A 10,276-nucleotide genomic window follows, 5' to 3' on the forward strand; every position below is an offset into this window, starting at 1 on the left:
GGAGTGGCTTGAGGTCTTCCTGCCCCCAACTAAGGCAGAGGGTGAGGGTAAAGGGTGAAATAAAGCTTAGCTTTCTGCCTCCTTTTAAGAGGCTCTTCCCAATGTCGTTTGCAATACAAATGAATCTGGATTGCTTTAGAATCAGGTAGAGGCAGAAGAAAGCCCGATTCATTCCAAGTCATGTGCTGCCTTGGCACAGCATTCCTTCCTGGGCAGGTGTCCTGGGACTGGACTTGCCTAGAAGTTCTTCCCAGCCTCTCCTGTGGCTCCCATCCTTTGGCCCATCCCATCTCTCATCCTTCACCGTGTGCAGGTCATCCAAGTAGAAGACCCTTGAGGACTGCTTCAAGGTGAGTGTCAGGTCACTGCCAGGTTAGGTGGTGACTCATCTATTGCTGTTTTGAACAGTGCATCTGCTGGGAACGGCACCGTTGTTCACCAGACCTCAGTGTCCACCGCACACCAGGCACTCTGTGCGTCCACCTGCATCCCTTTAGTGCTTATTTTCTCACTATCCATTTCCCCCTCTTTTGTCAACTTTCTGGAACGTTTGTTCCCAGGAGCAAAGGACGAGCTTGGGGAACCACCTCAGTTTTGGAGGTGAGCACATGGCCAGTGTCTGGCTTAGCAGCTAAATCCCATCCTTGCCTGAATTTGTGCTTCAGGGGCCTTCAGAGACCCTCTCCCTTGTGCTTGGAGGAAGAAGCAAGTAGTCACAGGAATTGTTGATACCTATCTTTCCATCACCAGGGAGCTAGTACCACAACAAAGATAGCTTCTCCACCAAAAACCATAGCATACACCTCACACCAGCCAGAATGGCCATCATTACAAAGTACAAGTAATAAATGCTGGAGAGGGTGTGGAGAAAAAGGAACGCTCCTACACCACTAGTGGGAATGTAAATTAGTGCAGCCACTGTGGAGAACAGTATGGAGGTTCCTTAAAAAGCTAAAGATAGAGCTACTATGTGATCCAGAATTCCCACTCTTGGGCATGTGGTGGAGAAAACTCTAACCTGAAAATAAATGTACATCCAATGTTCACTCCAGCTCTACTTAAAATGGCCAAGATATGGAATCAGCCTAAATGTCCATCAACATAGAAATAAAGAAGATGTGGTACACATATATAATGGAATATTCAGTTCAGTTCAGTCGCTCAGTCGTGTCCAACTCTTTGCGACCCCATGAATCACAGCACACCAGGCCTCCCTGTCCATCACCAACTCCTGGAGTTTACTCAAATGCATGTCCATCGAGTCGGTGATGCCATCCAGCCATCTCATCCTCTGTTGTCCCCTTCCTGCCCCCAATCCCTCCCAGCATCAGAGTCTTTTCCAATGAGTCAACTCTTCGAATGAGGTGGCCAAAGTATTGGAGTTTCAGCTTTAGCACCAGTCCTTCCAAAGAACACTCAAGACTGATCTCCTTTAGAATGGACTGGTTGGATCTCCTTGTAGTCCAAGGGACTCTCAAGAGTCTTCTCCAACACCACAGTTCAAAAGCATCAATTCTTTGGCACTCAGCTTTCTTCATAGTCCAACTCTCACATACATACATGACCACTGGAAAAACCATAGCCTTGACTAGACAGACATTTGTTGGCAAAGTAATGTCTCTGCTTTTTAATATGCTATCTAGGTTGGTCGTAACTTTCCTTCCAAGGAGTAAGCATCTTTTAATTTAATGACTACAGTCACCATCTGCAGTGATTTTGGAGCCCAAAAAAATAGTCTGACACTGTTTCCACTGTTTCTCCATCCATTTCCCATGAAGTGATAGGACCAGATGCCATGATCTTCATTTTCTGAATGTTGAGCTTTAAGCCAACTTTTTCACTCTCCTCTTTCACTTTCATCAAGAGGCTTTTGAGTTCCTCTTCACTTTCTGCCATAAGGGTGGTGTCATCTGCATATCTGAGGTTATTGATATTTCTCCCGGCAATCTTGATTCCAGCTTGTGCTTCTTCCAGCCCAGTGTTTCTCATGATGTACTCTGCATAGAAGTTAAATAAGCAGGGTGACAATATACAGCCTTGACGCACTCCTTTTCCTATTTGGAACCAGTCTGTCGTTCCTTGTCCAGTTCTAACTGTTGCTTCCTGACCTGGATATAGGTTTCTTAAGAGGCAGGTCAGGTGGTCTGATATTCCCATCACTTTCAGAATTTTCCACAGTTTATTGTGATCCACACAGTCAAAGGCTTTGGCACAGTCAATAAAGCAGAAATAGATGTTTTTTTGGAACTCTCTTGCTTTTTCGATGATCCAGCAGATGTTGGCAATTTGATCTCTGGTTCCTCTGCCTTTTCTAAAACCAGCTTGAACATCTGGAAGTTCAGGGTTCACGTATTGCTGAAACCTGGCTTGGAGAATTTTGAGCATTACTTTACTAGCGTGTGAGATGAGTGCAATTTTGTGGTATTACTCAGGCATAAAAATGAATTATATAATGTCATTTGCAGCAATATAGATGGACCTAGGGATTACCATATCAGGTGAAATAAGTCAGAGAGAGGAAGAAAAATATCATATGATACCACTTATATGTGGAATCTAAAAAAAAAAAGATACAAATGAACTTATTTACAAAACAGAAATAGATTCACAGACCAAGAAAAGAAACTTATGGTTACTAAAAGGGGATAGAGGAGGGGAGATAAATTAAGAGTCTGGGATTAACATATACAGACTATTACATAAAATAGATAAACAACAAGGACCTGCTATGTATATAGTACAGAGAACTATACTCAGTATCTTGTGATAACTTATAATGGAAAAGAGTCTGAAAAAGAATATGTATATAACTGAGTCACTTTGCTGTACACTTGAAACTAACAGAACATTGTAAATTAATATCAGTTCAGTTCAGTCACTCAGTAATGTCCAACTTTGTGACCCCATGGACTGCAGCACACCAGGCTTCCCTGTCCATCACCAACACCCAGAGCTTGCAAAAACTCATGTCTATCGAGTCGGTGATGCCATCCAGCCGTCTCATCCACTGACATCCCCCTTCCTCCTCCTGCTTTCAATCTTTCCCAGCATCAGGGTCTTTAACTATACTTCAGTTTAAAAACAAAAACAAAAACACAGTATAGAGATGACAGGAAACCCTAATTCTTAATGATATCATTGAACCACTGCATCCAACCACTGAAGTTAAGCCTCCTTTACCACATCTTCCATGAGTACTAATAGAAATCAGAATTACCAACCAAGGGGAGTAGCCATATACAATAAAACAAAACAATATTGTTCTATGATAAAAATGTGCTATGCTTAGTCCCTAGGTCGTGTCTGACTCTTTGCAACCCCATGGACTGCAGCACACAAGGCTTCCTGTCCTTCATTATCTCCTGGAGTTTGCTCAAATTCATGTCCATTGAGTCGGTGATGCCATCCAATCATCTCATCCTCTGCCATCCCCTTCTCCTCTTGCTCTCAGTCTTTCCCAGCATCAGAGTCTTTTCCAATGAGTTGGCTCTTCGCATCACATGGCCAAAGTATTGGAACTTGAGCTTCAGCATCAGTCCTTCCAATGAATATTCAGGGTTGCTTAATGGAGGGGGACTAATGCTATACTGAGAATTTACAAGTACCAGCAAGCCCTCTTACAAGAATTCAAGTTTTGAAGCCTAACTCCCACCAAGTTTGCAGTCAGAGAAACATCAAGTCAAGAATTTAATCAAAAGTGGTCCCAGATAGGTAATGCCCCAGGCAAACGGCAGAAGCAAGCCTCTCTAGTGGAATGCCACTTGTAATGAATAATTTTATGTGTCAACTTGACTAGACTTAAAGGATACCCAGGTAGCTGATAAAATACTATTGCTTGGGGCAATAACACCTTGGTGAAGGTGTTTTTGGAAAAGATTAGCATTTACGTTGTAGATTAAGTAAAGATCTGTCCTCACCAGTGCTGGTGAGCATCATCCAATTCTTTGAGGGCTTAAAATAAAAAAGACAGAGGAAGGGCCAGTTTGCTCTCTCTGCCCAACCTGAGGTATCCATCTTCTGCCTACCAGCATCAATGTTCCTGATTCTTAGACCTTTGGGCACAGACTAAACTATGCCACTGGTTTTCCAGGTTGCAAACAGCGTGTCCCAAGACTTGTCCTCCATAATCTGGTGAGCTAATTTCTATAATAATAAACTCACATATGCATACAAATACACACATAACATATATCTTTTACTGGTTCTGGAGAGTTAATATTTTCTAATGACTGATAAATTCTCCAACCCAGGAAAAATTCCCAGTCAATTAAAATGAGCTTAATTTAATTAAAAATAATTCAAATAAGACAGCGTGCAAAAAATCAACAAGCATAACAATAGCAGAATAAGACCATAGATACTGGCATTATTAGACACAAATGACAAAATAAGTATATCTGCTATATGAAAAAGTAAAGCAGAGACTCTAAAAATGAATAAGAAGCAAGGATTGTTTAAAATTAAGAGAATTGGGGGTAAAATACTAAGTTCAGTTCAGTTCAGTTCAGTCGCTCAGTCGTGTCTGACTCTTTGCGACCCCATGAATCGCAGCAAGCCAGGCCTCCCTGTCCATCACCAACTCCCGGAGTTCACTCAAACTCACGTCCATTGAGTCGATGATGCCATCCAGCCATCTCATCCTCTGTTGTCCCCTTTTCCTCCTGCCCCCAATCCCTCCCAGCATCAGAGTCTTTTCCAATGAGTTAACTCTTCGCATGAGGTGGCCAAAGTATTGGAGTTTCAGCTTTAGTATCAGTCGTTCCAAAGAACACCCAGGGCTGATCTCCTTTAGAATGGACTGGTTGGATCTCCTTGTAGTCCAAGGGACTCTCAAGAGTCTTCTCCAGCACCACAGTTCAAAAGCATCAATTCTTCGGCACTCAGCTTTCTTCATAGTCCAATTCTCACATACATACATGACCACTGGAAAAACCATAGCCTCGACTAGATGGACATTTGTTGGCAAAGTAATGTCTCTGCTTTTCAATATGCTATCTAGGTTGGTCATAACTTTCCGTGCAAGGAGTAAGTGTCTTAATTTCATGGCTGCAATCACCATCTGCAGTGATTTTGGAGCCCAAAAAAATAAAGTCTGACACTGTTTCCACTGTTTCTCCATCTATTTGCCCTGAAGTGATGGGATTGGATGCCATGATCTTCGTTTTCTGAATGTTGAGCTTTAAGCCAGCTTTTTCACTCTCTTCTTTCACTTTCATCAAGAGGCTTTTGAGTTCCTCTTCACTTTCTGCCATAAGGGTGGTGTCATCTGCATATCTGAGGTTATTGATATTTCTCCCGGCAATCTTGATTCCAGCTTGTGCTTCTTCCAGCCCAGTGTTTCTCATGATGTACTCTGCATAGAAGTTAAATAAGCAGGGTGACAATATACAGCCTTGACGCACTCCTTTTCCTATTTGGAACGAGTCTGTCGTTCTATGTCCAGTTCTAACTGTTGCTTCCTGACCTGGATATAGGTTTCTCAAGAGGCAGGTCAGGGTAGTCTGATATTCCCATCTCTTTCAGAATTTTCCACAGTTTATTGTGATCTACACAGTCAAAGGTTTTGGCATAGTCAATAAAGCAGAAATCGATGTTTTTTTGGAACTCTCTTGCTTTTTCGATGATCCAGCAGATGTTGGCAATTTGATCTCTGGTTCCTCTGCCTTTTCTAATACCAGCTTAAACATCTGGAAGTTCAGGGTTCACGTATTGCTGAAGCCTGACTTGGAGAATTTTGAGCATTACTTTACTAGCATGTGAGATGAGTGCAATTATGTGGTATTCAGTTCAGTCCAGTCACTCAGTCGTATCTGACTCTTTGCGACCCCATGAATCGCAGCATGCCAGGCCTCCCTGTCCATCACCAACTCCCGGAGTTCACTCAGACTCACATCCATTGGGTCAGTGATGCCATCCAGCCATCTCATCCTCTGTTGTCCCCTTCTCCTCCTGCCCCCAATCCCTCCCAGCATCAGAGTCTTTTCCAATGAGTCAACTCTTCGCATGAGGTGGCCAAAGTACTGGAGTTTCAGCTTTAGCATCATTCCTTCCAAAGAAATCCCAGAAATCCCCTATCTCCTTTAGAATGGACTGCTTGGATCTCCTTGCAATCCAAGGGACTCTCAAGAGTCTTCTCCAACACCACAGTTCAAAAGCATCAATTCTTTGGTGCTCAGCTTTCTTCACAGTCCAATTCTCACATCCATACATGACCACTGGAAAAACCATAGCCTTGACTAGACAGACCTTTGTTGGCAAAGTAATGTCTCTGCTTTTGAATATGCTATCTAGGTTGGTGGTAACTTTCCTTCCAAGGAGTAAGCGTATTTAATTTCATGGCTGCAGTCACCATCTGCAGTGATTTTGGAGCCCAAAAAATAAAGTCTGACACTGTTTCCACTGTTTCCCCATCTATTTCCCATGAAGTGATGGGACTGGATGCCATGATCTTCATTTTCTGAATGTTGAGCTTTAAGCCAACTTTTTCACTCTCTACTTTCGCTTTCATCAAGAGGCTTTTTAGTTCCTCTTCACTTTCTGCCATAAGGGTGGTGTCATCTGCATATCTGAGGTTATTGATATTTCTCCCGGCAATCTTGATTCCAGCTTGTGCTTCACTTCTAGAAACAAACCACAATATAAATTTTCAATAGCTGAAGAGGGAATTAGTGACTTGGAATACATTCCTGAAGAAATTATCCAAAATTCACATAGAAGGATAAAATTATTTTAAAAAATTTAAAATTATAAGAAGCTAAGTGGTATGGAGGGTCAGAAGATCTAATGTACATCTGATTAGACCTCCAAAATGCGATAATGGAGAAAAAATGTTAAAAGCAATAATGATTAATTTTTTCCCCAAAATTGTCCAAAAAAATTCCCCCCAAAAAAGTCATGAATCCTTAGATTACTGAAGCACAACAAATTCTGAGCAGAAAAAAAATGAGGAATCCAGAGTTAAATTGTAATATAGTGAAACTTCGGAACTCTTAAAAGAAAGAAAAGATCTAAAAAACATCCTGAAGCAATAGACCTAGCCCCCAAATGGAAGGCAGAATATGGTGGAATAAAATATTCAAAGTATTTGGACAGAAAAAATGACTGTTAACCTAAAATTTTATATCCTGTAAAATATCCTTCAAGAAAGAGGGAAATGACATTTATAGACAAATTAAGACAGTGTTGATCACAAAAAGAGATTGAAAGTTATGCAATCCAGGAAGAAGAAAAATAATCCCAGAAGGAAAGTCTGACATGCAAAAGGAAATGGTGAAGCAATAAAATGGTAAAAATGCAAATAAATCTCAACAAATATTGACAGCATAAAAAAGGCACCACTTATAATGGTGAATATATGAAGGCAAAGTGATAACAACAAAAAGTAGAACAAAGATATTGGAAAGTGCTTTAATTCTGTTGCTCTAGGTAGAAGAAACAGAATCACAGCATTATAATCATTGCAATCTTCTGGAGGAGCATAAAGACATGGATTAACATGAGACTTCATTGAGTTAAAAGGAAAATTGGAAAAGAATAAAAATAGAGTGTATGTTAACCTAGTCCAAACCTAACAAAGAAACAATAAGTTAAGGAGGAAAAACACTCAGTGAAATTTAACAAAATAAAGGAAAAAAAGAGAAGGAAGGAAGAGAAGCAAAACCAGACCCAGAAAGAAGACAAATAGAAGCACAAAATATAACCTAAAAATATGTACAGATGCATCTGTAATCATAGTACATATAAATACTCCTATCTGTCCTGATAATATGAATAGATTTTTGAAAGATATAAATTATCAGATAGTCTAATTTTTAAAGATAGAAACACGTAATTTGTGAGAACTATGTAGAATGGACATATGAAAAAGAAAGCTGGCTTGGCTAAATTAATAGTGGGTAAAATAGACTTTTGAAGAAAAGGCTTTATTGACTTTGTCATGGTAAAAGAAACAAGTCACCTGAGAAATGTAACAGTTGTGAACTCACTGCTGCTGCTGCTGCTGCTAAGTCGCTCACTCGTGTCCGACTCTGTGTGACCCCATAGATGGCAGCCCACCAGGCTCCCCCATCCCTGGAATTCTCCAGGCAAGAACACTGGAGTGGGTTGCCATTTCCTTGTACCTAAAAACACAGTCCCCCAAAAATGTACAAAGAAAACTTTATAGAAGAGGGAAAAGATCTTTTCAAATCCACCATCATCTCTCTCAGTAATGACAGGTCAGCCAAATGACAAAAATTTAGTAAAAATATAGATTTGAAGAATAAAGATTTGAGCAAGCTTTATTAACGGACATATATAGATCCACGGACAGGGGAGCCTGGTGGGCTACTATTCATGGCATTGCAAAGAGCTGGGCACAACTGAGTGACTAACACTCACTTGTAGATGCCTACACCAGATAAATGGCCAGAGGCTTTTCCAGGTTAATTCTTTGAAACAGTTAAGAAATACAATATTCCAGTCTTTCAAATGCTTTTTTCCAAGGAATAGGGATATAGAAAATAGTCTCCAACTCATTAGTGCCTAAACCAGCAAAGACAGTTCAAGAAAAGTTATAAACCAATCTAATTCATGAATATAAATGTGAAAATCCTTTTTAAAAATTAAGAAACAGAATCCAACAGTGTATAAAAAAGACTATGACTAAATTGGGTTTATCCTAGAAATGTAATACTGATTTAACATTAGAAAAGCTGTTCATATAATTAGCACAATAATACATTAGACAGAAAAATTGTCTAAAGTGTTAAATGATAAAAAAATTGTACCCAGTAAAACTAAAATGCATTCATAATAAGAGTCCTCTGCAAAGATGAAATAAAAGGAAGCTTTCTTACCTGATAAAGTATATCTGTGTGTGTGTGTGTCTGTGTGTCTGTGTTGGTCACTCACTCATGTCCAACTCTTTGCGACCTCATGGACTGGGGCCTGCCAGGCTCCTCTGTCCATGGGATTCTCCAGGCAAGAATATTGGAGTAGGTTGCCATTCCCTTCTCCAGGGGATCTTCCTAACTCAGGGATCGAACCTGGGTCTCCTGCATTACAGACAGAATCCGAGTCCCCTGGTGGCTCAGATTTTTTAAAAAAGGATATTTATAAGTGTCAAAAAATATCCTCAATGGTAAAAGAATTATGATTAGCACCATTTCCGCTCAACATCATACTGAATGCTTTAGCCAGGGTAGTAGATATATGTAAACATATATCCCCTCCCTGTTGGACCTCCCCACGCCCCCATTCCACCCCTGTAGGTCACCACAGAGCGCTGAGCTGAGCTCTCTGTGCTACACAGCAGCTCCCACTGGTTATTTTCACGTGTAGCGTTTATATGTCAGCCGTAATCTCTCAATTCATCCACCTTCTCCTTCCCCCACATGTCTGTTCTCTACATCTAGTTATCTTACACGTGTAGCGTATATATGTCAGCTGTAATCTCTCAATTCATCCACCTTCTCCTTCCCCCACGTGTCTGTCCTCTACATCTGGATCTGTTTCTGCCCTGCTAATAGTTTCATCTGTACAATTTTTCTAGATTCCACATATATGTGTTAGTATACAATAATTGTTTTTTCTCTTTCTGATTTACTTTACTCTGTATGACAGACTAGGTCCATCCACATCTCTATAAATGACCCAATTTCATTCCTTTTTATGGCTGAATAATGGAGAACAATATGGCAGTTCCTTAACTAAAAGTAGGACTACTATATGACTGAGCAATTCCGCTACTGGGCATATACCCTGAGAAAACCGTAATTCAAAAAGACACACGAACCCATGTTCGTTGTAGCACTATTTACAATAGCCAGGACACGGAAGCAAACTAAATGTCTATTGACAGATGACTGGATAAAGAAGATGTGGTACATACATAGAATGGAAATGTAATTTTTAAATGTATCTTTTATTGACACTGGTAGTGTGAATTTTTAGGAGCATACCATTTTTTCAAGTGCTTAGTGACTCTTCAAGCACTCTTTCAAGTGCTCTGACTCTTTGTGACCCCATGAACTGTAGCCCACCAGGCTCCTCTGTCCATGGGGATTCTCCAGGCAAGAATACTGGAGTGGGATCCCCATGCCTTCCTCCAGGGGATCTTCCCAACACAGGGATTGAACCCAGGTCTCCTGCATTGCAGGTGGATTCTTAACTGTCTGAGCCACCAGGAAAACCCATTTTTTTCAAGAGGCATGGGAAAATATTTAGAGGTGAAGTGTCATGATGCTTACAACTTAATTTCAAACAGCGTATCAAGAGAAAAAAAAAGCCACATACA

This window comes from Bos indicus x Bos taurus, chromosome 1 (assembly GCF_003369695.1).
Source record: "Bos indicus x Bos taurus breed Angus x Brahman F1 hybrid chromosome 1, Bos_hybrid_MaternalHap_v2.0, whole genome shotgun sequence".
NCBI classification, from domain to species: Eukaryota; Metazoa; Chordata; class Mammalia; order Artiodactyla; family Bovidae; genus Bos; species Bos indicus x Bos taurus.